The 18342-nt window shown below is 37.1% G+C and overlaps 1 long non-coding RNA gene across 1 annotated transcript in view; it reads left to right on the top strand.

Moving 5' to 3' along the window:
* The first annotated feature begins 772 nt into the window (after nt 1–772).
* Nucleotides 773–18342, top strand: part of LOC129645511 (uncharacterized) — a 35140-nt gene continuing 17570 nt past the window's right edge. The window contains exon 1 of the long non-coding RNA XR_008711413.1: nt 773–1120. This is a non-coding gene — a long non-coding RNA (uncharacterized LOC129645511). The remainder of the gene's footprint in view (nt 1121–18342) is intronic.

The following is an 18342-nucleotide window of genomic DNA, read 5'->3' as shown; positions in this document are numbered from 1 at the left end:
ACTTTCCACAGCATCATCTTTCAGGATCTGGAATAGCTCAACTCCAATTCTATCACTGCTGGGAGCCAGCGTGAGGAACTCCGCCCATGACAAAGGTCATGAGGAAGGAGGCTCAGCATACGCAAAGGTGGGATCGAGCCTCAGGAGTCCCCTTGGAAATTCTCGAGCATCTACCCCCAAAAGCAGAGTCTGCCTACTTTCTGCTTTGTGCTTTCACCTACACCTCTGACTTTACGGGGGTCTGTCCCCCACTACCTCTCTCTGAAAAAAGAGTTAGCTTACAGCTCCAGTTAATAATTCCTGGGTGTGACAGTGTTTAACCTACAAACTCCTTTGGATATCCTCTAGCCTGCCTGAATAGGTTTTTCCGGCCACATGTGATTGTTCAGAGCCTCCCAACTGTGAGAGGCAGGAGATGTTCTAAACGGTCTAAACACAGATTCCTTTGAGTAGTTAAAAGATTGATTAGAAATTGTATTGGTGAAGGGTTTTTCACTTATTGGGCCAATGTTTGCTGCTAAGTCTCCATTCCCCTTACCTACTGTGTCCTTGGCAGTGTATTGATTGATATAATGGGTGTATAGAAATGTAAGTAGTAGCCTCAATGTTTGTAAGCTTGGACCCTTGAGTTAATTCTTTTCTTGATTGAGCCCACCTCACCTTTGCCCTATAGGAATCCAGCTTTATCCAATGCTTTTTTGGAGGCTGGTGCCTAACTTTGGAATAATCACCTTTAAAGAAAAATAAGTTTCTTAAAATGTTAACAGGCCTCCTGGCCAGAAGATGATGTAATTCACCTGAACTTTTGCATATGATAAGTTTGAAAGCCTGGCTTCAATTAGGACCAGGAACTGCTGTCCTTGCATGACTCCACCCCTTCCCCCATTATCCTCTATGCACAACTTAAGGTATAAAAACTACTTTGGAAAATAAAGTGCGGGCCTTGTTCACTGAAACTTGGTCTCCCCATGTCGCTCTCTCTCTCAAATTCTGGCTGAGTCTCCATCTGGAGCACGGAACCCGCCATGCTTGCTAATTATGCCTGGGCTTCTAAGATCTGACCGGGGAGGCCTCAGTGTCTCCTCTCCTTCGGGAGAACGCAAGGACGCCTGCGGCCTACGTAAGTGGTGCAAACTTCTTGTCTTGAAGTTTTATTGGTCTCCCGCGTAAACCAAGCTACTCAGCCTCTTTTCTCCACTGAATTTTCCTACTGAGCTATCCTCATTCTATTACTCTTTACATCTCTAATTAATATCTAATTGAAGCTATTGTATCCTGATCCTCGCCGACGCCGTCCCCGCTTCGAATACCCAGGATCAGCTGGGGCTGGACCCCGGCAGTCATTTTATTATTCCATCAATTCAGATACTGCAATATAATTCAAACTCTACAATAGATTTTTTTTTTTAAGGGTTTAAATCTCAGGTCCTAACAAAAGCAGAGCAATGGCCTATAAGTAAAATATAGTATGGGTATCATTATATACATCCATTTGTAAAGAGAAATAATGAAGAGATACAAGACTTACAGTTTGTTGAAACAGAAAGCATACTCATTCAGAACGGAATGTGCATATGACCTGAACTGGATCCAACAATATATAAAAACACATCGTGATATGTTTCTAGTCCCTTCCTTCCTAAGTCTGGTCACATACTGTCTCTTCAAAGGGTGTAAGTAAATCAGCGATACAGTCAGTTGGGGTCCCAGTAATAATATTATCACAACAGCAATATATTGACAAATACCTAAGTCAAAACCAAATCAGAAATTGACCTTTTCCATTAAAGTTAATCATGACAAGGGTCATTCTAAAAGTCTATCAAAATCAAATATAACTACATTTACAGGATAAAGAGGACATTTCTATCACGTAGAAATGATGGGTTATCTGTTATTCTTTTTTTGCGCCTCTAGAACCACTCTTGATCATTTTCTTTCATGTTATGAACCTTTGGAGATTGACCAGACCAGACTGCATCCCTCTGGCTCCCTTGGCCTCTGACTTCTACTGGAGTTTGGCCAATGGGAGACACTACCAAGAGACTGGAGTCAGTGGAGAAAGAGATTAGTGGATTTGATTCTTTCCTCTGACTCCTCTTCTGCTGGGAAGTGGCCAAGTTTCTTCACTGAAGACCAGAGCCCTGATCAGAGGCCCTCACCTTCAGCTGCAGCTATATACAAGTCTCTCTAGAGACTGCAATGTCCTCTCTCTTCCTTTGTCCTGTGGACCTAAATGTGTTCATCACTCCCTGTTCTTGCCTGTCTCCAACAGGTTTTGCTATTCCTTTTCAGTTATCCTTTACTCTAGTACAACTTCCAATAACTGCTTAAGTTCATTAAGCTCTCTATTTTCCTTACCTGTGTAAATCATCTTGTTTTTGAACAATGATATAGGTGGTTATGGAGTTGCTAGATAAAGATGGTTCCTCAAGGACCTATCACTAAAGTGTTTACAACAGGAGGGGGACATCTTTTTTCCTGAATTCAAAACCATAAATATAAGAATATGTCTCAGATCGCATAAAAATAAATGCAAAAAAATCATTTACAAAAGAAAGAATTTAGTAAAAGAGTATAAACTTTAACCTCTAAGATGAATAAGGTCTGAGGATCTAATGTATAACATAGTGATGATGGTTTGTAATGCATTATTGACATTTGTCAAAAGAGTGTAAAACAAATGTTCTCACCAAAAAAGATTTTTAAGTAGTAAATAAGTGAGGTGATAAATGTCTTAACTAACTTGATAGGAGGAATCCTTTCATAATGTATAGCTATTTAAATCATCATGTACATTTTAAATATCTTGCAATTATATTTGCTAATTATATTTCCATAAAACTGAAAAAAAAGAAACACATCATTGATTTAGATACTTTTTATATAATTTTATAGATATTTCAGCCATTACTCTTGTCATGGAAAATGGGTTTTTTATTCCAAGTTTTTTAATCCCAGTGGGATTCATTTGATAGAAAAGGGAGAAACCTTGGAAATCAACTAGACTCTCCTCACATTTTCAGTTCAGTTCAGTTGTTCAGTCATATCTGACTCTTTGTGACCCCATGGACTGCAGCACACCAGGCATCCCTGTCCATCACCAACTTCCAGAGCTTACTCAAACTCATGTCCATTGAGTCAGTGATGCCATCCAACCATCTCATCCTCTGTCATCCCCTTCTCTTCCCACCTTCAATCATTCCCAGCATCAGGGTCTTTTCAAATGAGTCAGTTCTTCACATTAGGTGGCCAAAATATCGGAGTTTCAGCTTTAGCATCAGTCCTTCCAATGAACATCCAGGACTGATTTCCTATAGGATGGACAGGTTGGATCTCCTTGCAGTCCAAGGGACTCTCTAGAGTCTTCTCCAACACCACAGTTCAAAAGTATCAATTCTTCAGTGCTCAGCTTTCTTTATAGTTCAACTCTGACATCCATACATGACTACTGGAAAAACCAAAGCTTTGAGTAGACAGACCTTTGTTGGCAAAGTAATGTCTCTGCTTTTTAATATTTTAGAGAGATATATATATATCTTTCTGTTTTATATATATATATACATACATATATATATGTAATATTTTAGAGATATATAAATAAATCCAAGAGTGGTTATGTCACTTATCTAAACTCATAAAACTCCATGGCAAAAGCTTTGAGTAGACAGACCTTTGTTGGCAAAGTAATGTCTCTTTTTAATATTTTAATATTAAAATTAATATTTAAATTTAAATATTAAATATTAAATCTAATATTAAAATTTTTAATATTTTAGATATATATATCTTTCTGTTTTATATATATACACATAAATATATATATGTAATATTTTAGAGATATATAAATAAATCCAAGAGTGGTTATGTCACTTATCTAAACTCATAAAACTCCATAGCAAAAGTAGAAACCAAGTTTCCTAAGTTTAACTAAATGTACATTCCAATAAACTGTACTATCTCTTTGACACTTTACTTCTCAAGTACATACAGGTTTGAGCATGAACTGTTGCAATCCTTGCTGTCTCTCATAAATCTATTGGTTGTATAACTTTAAATACGCTACAAGCATATATGACTTGTGCTTTAAGAGGCAAAACTGCAATGGACAAATAAGTGCCATACCCTAAACAGCCTGAAAGGCAGAATTCAACAGTAGATATTGACAAAGGGCACATTTCTGCTGTGGTTTCTGAAGACCTAGCAAATAGCATCTTTTTGGAATTTGCAAAAACAGAAACTGAATAGTTCAGCTATTTCTAAAAAGTCTCATTAATTTTATTTCTATTCTGTATAAGTTACACTCCTTCAATCACCAAATACATTCTCCTACATGACCATTAAGTTTCCACAGATCCTCGAATGTCTGTGTTTCTGACAATCAGTCTCTTCCTAGGTTATACAATTACCAGCAAAGCTCCTTCAGGCAGGCCCATATATCATCCACGAACTCAGCCAAATATCACATACCATATGTCAATATTTCTGCTTAGATGTCCTAAATGTATTTTCAAACAATTTTTATTTGGAAGCTAAAGTGACTCTCAGACAACATTTCGAAAATATCTCCTTTCCTCTGGGCTCTATGCCTGTGTTTATAGATGTCCCTCCATAATTGAACATAGAGAGGGAAATGTACTTTTTATGGGGGTAATTTTTTCTCTTTCCTCCCGATTTATTCATCTGGGAAGAGGAAATGAAAAAATATAAGCCATGGAGTTGAACACACTATAAACTACATCTATTTTTGGCGGGCAACAGACCTATGCACTGTCTTTAGAGTCGAGCAGGAAACACTCACCACTTGGTTTCTGCTTCGGCTAGAAGTCCATGTAGCCTATTTCTCTAAATTGACAGCACAGCGCACAAACACAATATAGAAAACAAAGCAGATGCCAACAGCAGGGCGGACCCAAACTAATCGAATAATACTGCTATAATTTTTCAGCCTTTCCTTACAGAACTAAGCTTGCCTTCAGTGAAATCTCTTAAAATTTCAAATCCTATATACCATCTCATGGCTTCCCCGGTGGCTCAGCGGTAAAGAATCCACCCGCAATGTAGGAGATGCAGGTTCAATCCCCTGGGTCAGGAGGATCCCCAAGAAAATGGCAACCCACTCCGATATTCCTGCTGGGAAATTCCATGGACACAGGAGCCTGGCAGGCCACAGTCCACGGCATTGCAAGTGCTGGTTGGACACAACCTAGCGACTAAACAGCAAACACACCATCTCAAAGCAAGAAACAAGGACATTCCGTGAACATCTGAGGATGAGTGAACTGCAGCTCTAACTGAATGGTGAGTGCTGTTAGGGATCAAAAGGAGGTAACATTGAGAATATAAGTTCTTAGCTCCTAAAAGCAGGTATCTGAACAAACGTTAAAAGAAATCATTTCAACAGTGTGAAATATATGCTTGGTATTTTGAAAATCAAATATTCATTTTGTGTACCCGATTATCAATTTTTTATGACTCCAAATGAAATGGAAAACAGAGTAAGGAACACGTATTCTTACTGGGAAAAAAAATCCTTTTAATTTTATAAGAGCCTAAAGAGAAGGGTGCCATAGGAGGCAGGAGTGCAGAAAGTAAGTGAGTAAGATGCAAAGGGGAGAGCTTCTCAGCTTTAAGGGATGGACTAGGTCCAAGGTCCGAGCTCAGAGAAGGAGAAAAGTACGCCTCTCCCCTGCTTACTTCCAAACCAAACTGGGTCAGAACTCACGGAAGCATCACAACTACAGCCATTCAGCTTCAAAAATGGGGAATAAATTTCTGTGAACTGGCATTTAAAACTAACCACCATGTTAAGCCTGCTCCTATGACAAATGAATTCAAAATGGTTTACAAATGAACTTTCAGAACAAAACCTTTCCCAGGTAATGGATCTCCTATAAAAAGGCAAGCAAAGGGGAAAAAAATGTCCCCAAAACTAATTCTCCTATGCCTAGGAAAACTTATAGAGTTGTAAAAAGAGACAAGTTAAAATTTAAAATTATTGCAAGCCACCAAATCATACATTTTGGGTAAAATAAATGTAGCCCTATAAATTGATGCTTTAACAAAGACTATGCTACATATTAATTTAAATGCCACTGTTCAGTAACACCATGTACATAATTGCATTTGAATTTACATAAACCATTAATGTGTTTACTGGTAAGCAGTGCTCAAAAAAAAATTTTTTTAATGGGTTAAAAGTGCGATTAGGCTTTCCAATTTTAGTGACAAAATTCTTATCTATCATAATAACAAATCACTGACTGCTTGATCTCCTCATTTTAAAGTATCTTGGGGACTTCTCTGAAACTGCCTTTTTAGTCATGTGTTAGTTTATTCACGTGTTTACTATTTGCTTCTATAAGTACAGATTCTATGAGGGGAGGCACTTTGTATTGGGTACAGGCACAGAGGAGTTGCTGAGATGAATGAATGAAATGAAACTATTTTCATAGATCCATCTTACTCAAAAAAGTGTAAATGCTAAAGCTACAAATGGGATATTTAAATCTGCAGCTAATTTGTTACAATCATGTGAAATTTGAATTATTTCCAAATATCTTTCAATTATCAGTAAGTCATTAACTTATAAATTCAGGTAACTATCTTGATCTCTATACAAAGAAAGTCAGGTTTAACTATACATTTCTAAATATAATCCTATAAGGCAAATTCTATGCCCACTAGGTTGAAAACTAAAGGCCAACACAATCTAACAGAGAAAGCTCTTGGCTGGAGAGTCAAGAGACCAAGATTCTCATGTAAACATTTACTCACTAGTTGTGGGAGTTTGCGTGGCCATTTGACCTCTTTGAGCTAAAGTATGATCTGTAAAACATCAAGACTGGATATGATTACTAAGACCTATACTTGTTTTAAAAGTCTATCAGGACAATAAATTGTTAGCTAGAGGAAAACTGTACCATGCATATATGCATAAGAATAGTAAGCAACACATATAGTTCTTACCAAGTGCCAGGCATTCTCCTGAGCATTTACCAGTGATTAACACACAAAATCTTCACAAACAAGCCTGTGAAGGAGCCTTCATCCTCCCCATTTGCTTCTGGAAACTGAGACTAAGACAGGACAACTAGACATGAATAGTTAACAACCCCAAGTGACCCACTCCCTGCTGGCCCCTCATCCTCCTGGTCTACCACAGGCAGCTCAAAGCACGCCGGCCTTCTCCCTGGACCCAGAGCGTGCAACCCTTTTCTCATCTCAGATCCTTTGCACTAGCTGTTCTCTTTGCTTGGAGGATTCTTTCCCTGATCTTTGTGTGGCTGATTCTCTCTCAATGTTCGGGTCTCCTATCAAAGGTCATTGTCCTGTCCTGATTCCTCTAACTAAAGTCATCACCACACTTAGCCACTTCTTTTTTTTCATAGTATCCAAAATCATCTGAGGTTATCTCTTTTGGTTATTTATGAATTTATTAGTGTGTTTATTATCTGTCTTCCCTAGCTATTAACAGAATATAAGTTCTACAAGGGCAGGGATTTTTAATTTTCTTCACTGTATCTTCAATACTGAGAATAGTGTAGGGTACAGAGTAGTTACTGATAACAGGAATTAAGTGGATGAGTGAATAAATGATAACATAATCAAAAACAATTTTCCTACATTCTTCTTAGTTATTCAAAAAATGCAAATGGTAAAGTGAATCACAGGATATACTGAATGTCTGCTGTGCCATTTAAGTATTTTCAGACAATGGAGGAATGAGTTTACTGACAATATTTACTAGCATTTCTCAGAATTTCTGCTTTACCGTCAACTCCTATCAAGATAATTATGTAAACATTTCTTTTTTTTAATTGAGCGTGTTCATTTCAGAGAAGAGTTCAGATCTTTTATTAAATCACCCAAGAAACTGAGTAACAATATGAGTCATCAAAAACATTGAGCTCACCAAATTCAATACTTCCAAGAAGCATTAAACTTTATATGAAAATTTATATGCTTAAAGAACATAGCACAAGTGACATGCCACACCAACCATGCTTCATGTCCTCCATGGGGAAGGTGGTATAATATCATTTTATCAATAGAGAAAAACCCTATAGAGGGAACAGTGAGCAAATCTGGAGTTCAGTCTGACTACACAGGGGGTCAGCTTAAAGAACACAGGAATCACTGGACTCAAAGGACACAGAAGAATGAAAGGTTAAGGCCTTAACTGTTCTGCAAACTCTCACCCTCACTTCCATAAATTTAAGGTAGCTTTCAAAATCTATATATTAAGAAAAAATAAAATCTCAACTAAGAGGATAAAAAAATGAAACCAAGAGAAAACAATACTAGAAGAAATTAGTGGATACCAGGACTGAAACAAATACATAAGCTTCCTGTGGATCTGGATCTTCACTAGAAGAAGGCCATATGTTGACCCTAGCTTTTCTAGAATCCAGTGCCAGGGCAGGCCTTGGGGGACAGAGCCAGGAAGTTCAGGATTCAGAAGTGGCCCCGTCAAGTACCTTATTAACAACATGAATGAGGAGGGCACATGTGACTCAGGGCAGGCATTCCTAGTTTTGAAATCCAAGAAACTCTTCTCCCATGGGTCCTCATAAAGATGGCGCTGGGTGATGAAACAAACCCAACATTCTTACACTAGATGTAGCATTATGTTTCATAAGACTGTTTCCTTATAAAATTACTCACTGTAGGCTGGGGCATTACACTAAAGAAGTAACTCAATAAAAGCAATTATACGAGGGGACAACAGCAATAAAGAAGTCAATTAATGCAGTTCTCAGCTGGACCACATACTCTCACAGTGATGTGTGTGTGTGTTTACAAACATACTTTTGTTCAAGTGAGTTTTTCATAAAATTGGTGCAGCAGGGACCTTAAGGTGATATTCCTTAACATGGACCTGAGGCACAAGTGTCCCATGCTTTGTCTTAGCTTGGAAACTTATACCTAAATTGGGATGGACTTTTAGAAGAGTTGGGCTTCCATGATAGCTCAGTTGGTAAAGAATCCACCTACAATGCAGGGGACCCTGGTTCGATTCCTGGATCGTGAAGATCTGCTGAAGAAGGCAAAGGCTACCCACTCCAGTATTCTGGCCTGGAGAATTCCATGGGCTGTAAAGTCCATGGGGTCACAAAGAATCGAACACAACTGAGCAACTTTCACTTCACTTTAGAAGAGTTGTGTGCCTGCCCAACAGTATGGAGGGTGCACAGAAAGGCTTTCTCTTCCTCTGAGAAGATGTAAGATATTCCTAGGGATGTAATTTTGCATATGCAGATGAAGGGACCAAAAGTTCCCCAAAGTTCTGCAGCAGAAGGTTGTAAGTGTATGCTCAGTAGTGTCCGACTCTTTGCAACCCCATGGACTATAGCCTCCTAGGCCCCTCTGTCCATGGGATTACCCAGGCAAGAATGAAAGAGTAGATGGTTGCAAAAAGAGTTAGCCTGAAAATGAAGGTTGTTGTTGTTCAGTTGCTAAGTCGTGTCCAACTCTTCGCCACCTCATGGACTGCAGCATGCCAAGCATCCTTGTTCCTCAATATCTCCCAGAGTTTGCCCAAGTTCATGTCCACTGAATTAGTGATGCCATCCAATCATCTCATCCTCTGTCACCCTCTTCTCCTTCTGCCTTCAATCTTTCCCAGCATCACACCCACTCCTTGGTCATATTTTTTTTTTTTAAGTATCAGGAAAGTACCCTTAGAGTAGATAATCTTGAATAGCAGGCTGCTCTGTAGAGCACTGTTTACAAAATACACGCCAGGAGAACTAAATGAGTGAACTTACCACATAAGATCATAAATTATAAGGCAGTTGAATGTATAGCTTGGGCTTCCCAGGTGGCTCAGCAGTAAATAATCCGCCTGCCAATGCAGGAGCCACAGGAAATGTAGGTTCCATCCCTGGGCCACAAAGATCCACTGGAGGAGGAACTGGCAACCCATTCCAGTATTCTTGCCTGGAAAATTTTGTGGACAGAGGAGCCTGGCGGGCTGCAGTCCATGGGGTCACAAAGCATGGGACACTACTGAATGACTGAGCACATATGCACGCACGTGGATAACTTGCCAAGTTATCGACTTTTGTTTTGGAGTGGTGCACCTAAACCTTCTGCCTGGCAACAAACAGCATGGCTAGGTGTCTACTAAAGCCACTGCGTTCACGGTACTTACACTATGCACTCTTACAGAAAATAAGGTTATCTCTCTGCTTTGTTATAATACTCTAAGAGAATATTACATACATTTAATGTATTTACATGGTTTATTATATTTATATATTAACTTAGATGAAATATAATAAATATTCAATATTTAGCATATAATTCTTAAAAAAATAGAACTTCTGAACTCTTCTCTAGGAATCTCACGCAGGATGTTGCTTACATTATCCTCTTAATGAGAAACCTTGCAAGAAATTTCTTTCTGGGATTAGTATACAAAATAATTGTACCTCTTAAACAATAGGTCTATTTTTAAAACGCATGAACTCTGTGAACCATGGAATTTTTCAGGTTACAATTTTTCAGTCATTTGTTGAAAAGTTTAGTGCTGATTTTTGGTCGATTAATACTTAAGGCAGTGTAGAGATTTCTATAACACTCATTTAATAACCTTATCATTGTTTATCTTTAACTTTAAAAGTTTAAATCATTTTTAATTTATTCTGAGTCTTATGTTTTATTTTCTTGTGTTCAAAGTCTCCTTTAAGTCTACAGTAGTATAATGGACTTGTCAAAACCTGTTTCGTCTTCAGGAAAAATACGGGATTGAATACCTGTTTTATTGAAAAAAAAAACAAAGCTGGTGTACATTTTTAATCAGATGACTAAACCATATTTAACCATATAATTAGTCTAACATTTGGAGGAGGAGAAAATAAATAAACCATGTGCTTAGTTGCTCAGTCATGTCTGACTGTTTGCAACCCCATGAACTGCAGCCCACCAGGCTCCTCTATCCATAGGGATTCTCCAGGCAAGAATACTGAAGTGGGTTGCTATGCCCTCCTCCAGGGAACCTTCCCAACCCAAGAATCAAACCCAGGTGTGCTGCATTGCAGGGAGATTATTCACTGTCTGAACCACCAGGGAAGCCCAAGAATACTGGCATGGGGAGCCTAACACTTTTCAAGGGATCTTCCCAACCCAGGAATCAAACCGGGGTCTCCTGCATTGCAGGTGGATTCTTTACCAGCTGAGCTACCAGACAAGCCCCAAAATGGACTTGTCTATTATTAGTTTGGAATAGAATTAGTTATGTGGGCATCATTCCCAAATATCCTTAGAAGTTTAAAAGTAAAATTAAATTGATTTCTCTTAAGGTGTTGAGAGTTTTGAGGAAGGAGGGGCTGCTGCTACTGTTGTTTTATCTAAAACTATTTGTGAAAAGTCTAATTGTGAGTTGGAACTAAATTAAAAAATGTTAGTACATATATAAATTAGTCTCATGTTATGGGACTTCCTAAATCATTTGTTATAGAATTTGAATCATTTGTGAAAGTATTTACTTTTAATATCTTCATTATTTTACACTATATCATGCAGAAGTAATTTTATTCAACTATTACATACATTTCAAAGTTCTCAATAGATTTGTCATAACCTTATTAAATGTTTTGGCAGTCACCAGAACACAGTAGGATGAATTTAACAAAAATATGAATATGCTGATTTTTTTTAAAGTCTTACAATATTTTGTAACTCAAGTACTCCAATTTACTCACAGTTTGAATAGGAAGAGTGTGAATAGAAGATTTCACAAAAGTTTAACAGGAATAGTTTAAATAAAAATATTCAAACAAATTCCTTAAATTTCAATCCCCAAATTTCCAATATAGCCATATTTTTAAGTGTTGATAGCAGCATCAATTTTCTATTTCAATGTTTTTATAACAAATATTGAATAACATATAATGGTTTTGTCTAGTTACATATGCTCCATCACTTTAAGATTTTATTTTTTACTTCCATCAAACACTTGGTATACCATTTTCTTTACTGTCAAATACAGTTTTCAAGTATGTTGAATGACATATGCAGATATGTAGATATTTTCAATTCAGAAGATGAGGTAATAAGAGAAAAAAATTTGGGTGAAACTGTCCTTCAAATTAAAAATGTGCTGAACAATCACTATACAAACATTTTGGTAAAGACAGAAATTGGTAGAGAATAAAAAGCAAATGCAAATGAACAGAATTAAATTGGGAGAGAAAATTAATCTGTTTAACCAAATATGCTTGAACTTCTAAGAAGCAAGTGTGGGGTCTCTTTAGGCCTTCTAACAGCTAAGAGGTGGCATAGAAATAATTTCATTAGTAAAACCAAGCTTTAGGCAGCAAAATATTCTTTGCTTTTTTTCATGGTAACAAGAACAGCCAGGTATGATTTTCAGTTCAGTTCAGTCGCTCAGTCATGTCCAACTCTTTGCAACCCCATGAATTGCAGCACGCCAGGCCTCCCTGTCCATCACCAACTCCCGGAGTTCACTGAGACTCACCTCCATCGAGTCAATGATGCCATCCAGCCATCTCATCCTCTGTCGTCCCCTTCTCCTCCTGCCCCCAGTCCCTCCCAGCATCAGAGTCTTTTCCAATGAGTCAACTCTTCGCATGAGGTGGCCAAAGTACTGGAGTTTCAGCTTTAGCATCATTCCTTCCAAAGAAATCCCAGGGCTGATCTCCTTCAGAATGGACTGGTTGGATCTCCTTGCAGTCCAAGGGACTCTCAAGAGTCTTCTCCAACACCACAGTTCAAAAGCATCAATTCTTCGGTATGATTTTAAGATGAGACTAATTCCACAATCGTATATAAAAAATCAGGTGCATTGCCTTCTATCACATTTTATCTAGTACACAAAAATTTGTGCTCTAGTTTAGGACGTTGACACAGAAGTTTTCTACATTTTCCTCATTGCTTGTTTGTGTTAAATCCTAAGCTTATACAAGAACAACATGGTTTTAAAAAATCAAGACTTTTTCGGGTAGTCCTAGGACAACTTGAACACAAGCAGTAAATTTGGTCTTTGTGATCCCAGTAGTCAGTAGAATGAACCTTATGCAAATACAGGCCTGAGAAAGTGAAATTATCAACCACATACAAAGGAAGGGACACCTTGAATGTCATTTGAGATACAGGCACTCTTAAGTATACAGCTTAAAAGCCCTTTAAAAATAAAATTTACTGTCATATTTTACTGTAATCACTGTCATCAAAATTGGCAAATGGTGTTAAAATAATGGACTTGCTCCAGCACCATTAATATAACTTTGAGTATAAACAGCAACTGAATTTTCCCATCGTCTCAAAAACTATGCACCTTTTGCTTAGGACCTGAATTAATTACTTGAAGACTGTTGGATATAGTACATATGTTATTAACCTTTAGCAAAAAGCTATGCAACAACACAAGGACCACCTTTACAAATAAACAAAGAGTAAAAAAAAATAAGTATTAAAATAAAATAAAATAAGTATTAAAAAAGCAAAAACTAAAAAATCAAGCTCCAGTTTTGTTTTGGTTTTACTAACAGACGATTCATCTTTCAAATGAATTCCATAGTTCTAGGTCTCTAACTAGATAGTTTTATGATCTTAACCAAAAAAACTACTTACTTTATCTTATTCTCACTTTCCTTGACTCTAGGATATTCAAGAAAACAAGTCCAGAGATGGAAAAACATTAGTTTTCAAAGTTTTGTCCTCAGAGAAATGAGATTTAAGAAAATATTTCCCAAAGGAGGAGGAAAAGAGCAGGTGTTCTAGAAATGAGCAAAATAAGTGCATTTAGGGGAGTGGACAAAAATAGTGAAAAAAGGAGCAACCCAGATGACAGAAGACAACCCAGAATCAAAGCCACAAAAGACATTGTTTCAGGAAAACTCACTGTGATCTAAAACATGAACATCTACAGAGATGCTATAGAGAATGAACACTGAGCAAAGGCCATCACATATGGTTAAAAGAACGTGTGAATGGCATTCTAGAACAGTCTCAGGGAAGACACAGAATTAATTCAAGTCATAAGGATACAGAGTAGACACGTAGATGAGAAATGCTGACCATGCATTCTAAAATTGTGGTCGTAAAAGACGGAAATGCCAGAGCAGCAGCCACACATATGATAATGATAAAAACATCATTATATTATTCTCAACTCTCCTCAGTTTTAGGAATATTCATCTTTGCCGGATGATTTATCAGTTATTTATTTCGAAGACTTTTTTTCACTTAATTACTATTCTTAATATGATATTCTATGTTATTTAAAATCTGCAAAGGGGCCTATTTAAATAGATTTAGTGCAAATTCCAAAATAATGGGACACTTTAAAAAGAGGACTTGAGCTACTTTCATTTAAAGGCAGGTCAACAATTCTGATTATCATGTAACAAATAACTAGTACAGGTATATACTAGTTAAATACTCTTCACAATTAATTCTATGATGTTGTATAAAGTATTGTGTTTACATTCTATTTTTAAAACTCGAGTTACATGTACTTCTACTGAATTACTGCAATAAATTCAAATGAGATTAAATAGTACACTATAAATAAAATCTAAAGAATATTAAAATTCACTTAAAAGACACTATGCAGTACAGTAAATAATATTCCTTTCTAAATGTAATACTACACTTAGAAAAAGGATTAATAAGAAATAGTCCTAAGATATCTCTAAGGTGTCTCTGGCATGCTTACTATGTGATCCTGTGGTTTCTAGTTTCCCCCTGTAGAAATTTTAAGAGAGCCCCAAAGTGGGGTCACTGGTTATTGAATGGCTTTTTCATTCAATTAATAGTCACATTATCACTGTTAATATACACTGAGATCCAACACTATAAGACAAATATATAATATTCTGCATTTGATTGTTATGGAAGGGTGGGCAGAAGGGCATGGTGGGTAGGCAAAAGAAAGCACTGAAAAAGGTAAACTATCAGTCGTTACAGGGAAAGGTAAATTATAGTTGCCCGAGACATTTGTTGCTAATTATAACAATCGTCTTCCTAGACCACAGGAGGATAATGATACTCAATCAAGAGCAAGTACTCACAATTTCCTCCCCAGGCTCCCCGGCCCCATCTGATTCAGTGTCTCTGTCCTTCTCCAAGTGGGATCAGATTGTTCTTTCTTGAATTAGTTCTAAACCATCCTTTAACCCTTTGTCCCGCCCATTATCAAAGAGCTCTTTGTCTTGAGCAACCTAACTGTGAAAAAAATGACAAACTAAGAAAGGAAGGAATGCCATCGATTCAAACTAGGAAGATACACATGAAGAATAAAAGCAAAATATATACATCTGAAAACCAACACGTTTGCCACAGAAGTAAATAAAATATAATAAAAGAATAGTTATAATTTTCTTTATGCTACGTTGAATCATTCTTTTTTTTTTTTCTTTTTTTCTTTTTTTATTTATTTTATTGTTGTTGATGTACAATATTATATGAGTTACAATTGTACAATATAGTGATTCACAATTCTTAGAGGTTATTTTCCATTTAGTTATTATAAATATCCTGGCTATATCTCCTGTGTTATACAACATATCCTTATAGCTTATTTTATGCATAATAGTTTATACCTCTTCCAACTTCCGTTTCCCCACAGGTAAACATAAATTTGTTCTCTACATCAGTGAGTCTGTGTTTTTTTTTTTCTTTTTGCTATATTCAGTAATTTTTTACAGTTTTCTGATTTCACATATAAGTGATATCATCTTTGTCTTTTTTTCCCTGACTTACTCCACTTAGCATAATACATGTTACACAAGAGCATTTCTAAACTGTCCTTAATTTTCCAGTACAATTTTCATATACTTTTATTTGCATGTGAAATTTATTTACTCAAAATATACACTCAATTGTCTTTTTTTTTTTTACAATAAAAGCAATTACTTAAGTACACAAATAAATACAAATTAGCTGGAGACTTGTATAAGGCATCAAACACCATGTTATATAATATTAGAAATATATAAACTAGAAAAAACTGTGTGCTCTGATTTGGGGCTGACAAATTATCAACAGACACTGACCACCTAAAGAAATAGATGATAAATGCTGACCAAGTGTTCTCAATCTTTAGTAGGATAGACCAAGATGAAGTTTAAACCGTAGGTGGTGCAAATTTGAGAATGAAAAAGAAATACTGATATGCTGGAAAAATCTGGAAAAGTAGTTAGGGGATTTAGCTCAGTCTGTAAGAATAAATGAAATAGCCATTAATTATCACTACCACCTCCATCAATCACTGCCATTGTTGTCATCATCATCATCATCATCAATATTTTCAAAATCCCTAAAGAGTCTCTGTTACCATAAAAAAATCTCCATACACTGGGCAATTTATTGGCTGTCAATTCCAAATCCACTCTTCTTTGCCCACTCTCTGAGAATGGAGCTTTAAATATTTCTCCTTAGCAGCAAGCATGATCATTAGCTTTGTGAACAGAAGGTACTGGAGGACATTACAAAGGAGGGACTTGTCTTTTCCTACTTCCTGGTGAGAGTCAGTGTTTTATGTATATTTTCACATGTTTAAGGAAACACTATGCTGGAGACATGGGCAAATCCAGGTTGTGGGACTCCAAGCATTTTCAGGAGATTCCACTAAAAGGATAAAACCAAATTATGGATATAAGATTGAGTATTTATTTGGGATAAAAATAAACGGCAACAGATTTCAACATAGAAAAACTGACATACCACAAACATTATAAACCAAAGGAGAGCAAACATTTCTATTCATAACCTGACAGACCCACCTCTACAATAAGTTATGCCTACAATTTTAGCTTCAACCTCTTTGTCCCTTTTGCAAAGATGCTAAATAACTAATTCAGTCTCATTGAGCATAGTTAGCCAAAATTTATTTTCTTTCACTATTGATAGTTTTTCAATGATTTTTAGCTTCTTGATGCATTATTAGCAAATTGAAATAGAAGTTTTTGTTGATAACTTGGAAAAACTCTCTCAAGCCTTGTTCATGTGAGTTAACAGCCGAAGTCCTAAATCTAAATATTTATTTAATATAAACCTTATTTCTCCTCCATTAGCCACATAGTCCACACTCAGCACCCCAGGATATGTTCATTTGGCCCTGATCCTTCCTATCCAGATGCTAGTGAAAGCAGATTTCAGCAGAAATAATTCCAGAAACCATTCCTAAACCAGGATGACCAGCAGTGATTTAACTATGCATGAAAGTGACCATGAATCCCATAAACTGATCCCAAGGTACCAAAATAATATTTGACATAAAGAAACATCTAGAGGTAACATATACATTATCCTGATAGTATATTATAGGTATACACACGTATCAAACAGCAAATTGTACAGTTTAAATATGTGCAGTTTACTGTATACTGAATACAAATTTGTTCTCTTAAGTAATGTATCAGTAAGAATCTCATCAGGCAACATAAAACACATGATGATTTGAGCAGAGAAGGTTTGATATAAAGAATACTTAACTAGTGAGTTTGTGAGTTCTCCCCCCTATAGTGCAAGAGGTCACTCTATGTTGTATGAATGCATGGCATGATACAACTGATTTCATAAGAGTCTTCTATCAGTAAAGTCTGCATTAACTATAAAAAGGAATGTGTGTGCGTGTGTGTGTTGGTCAGTCGTGTCAGACTCTTTGTGACCCCACAGACTGTAGCCTGCCAGGCTCCTCCGTGGAATTTTCCAGGCAAGAATACTGGAGTGGGTAGCGGTTCCCTTTTCCAGGTGATCTTCCCAACCAAGGGATTGAACCCGGGTCTCCTGCATTGCAGGCCTATTCTTTATGGTCTGAGCCACCAGGAAAGCCCATAAAATAGTGAACTATAATGAAGAGTAATAATAAAGATATAAACAAAGCTCTAAAGGATAATATAAACTTGAGGGAGAGTACTCAAAGAGGAATGCAATTGGAAGGGGTGCCCTTCTCAAGGTTGAAGTAAGACCTTATTAGAAAAGTTGGTCTTGCAGCCCACCACATAACAGGGAAGTTCACTGCATTGGCTATACCTGAACTGGTCCACAGGTGCAGAGCATGCAGAAAAAAAAGAAGGTAAATTAAAAACCTCTCCCAGCTGCAGGTGAAACCACACAGCACAGAAAGAGTCAAGGTGACTGGAGCACACTCGCTGTGGTGTGGTATCAGCCAGGAGTAACAGCGTCAGTGACAGGAGGACTGCGAGAAACAATCCGACAGGGTGCAGATGGGTCAGGGCCGTGGGATATTGTGCAGAGGACTGGAGTATGGGAAGTCTGTTGACCAGAAGGACAGAGCAACACCTGAGCATGTGGTGTCCGAGTCAGCTGGGCCCCAGTGAGTGCTGTGGCCAGGGCGGTGAGCTCACA

The sequence above is a fragment of the Bubalus kerabau genome, chromosome 3 (genome assembly GCF_029407905.1).
Source record: "Bubalus kerabau isolate K-KA32 ecotype Philippines breed swamp buffalo chromosome 3, PCC_UOA_SB_1v2, whole genome shotgun sequence".
In the NCBI taxonomy this organism is placed as follows: Eukaryota; Metazoa; Chordata; class Mammalia; order Artiodactyla; family Bovidae; genus Bubalus; species Bubalus kerabau.
This window is presented reverse-complemented; position numbering and strand designations above follow the sequence as displayed.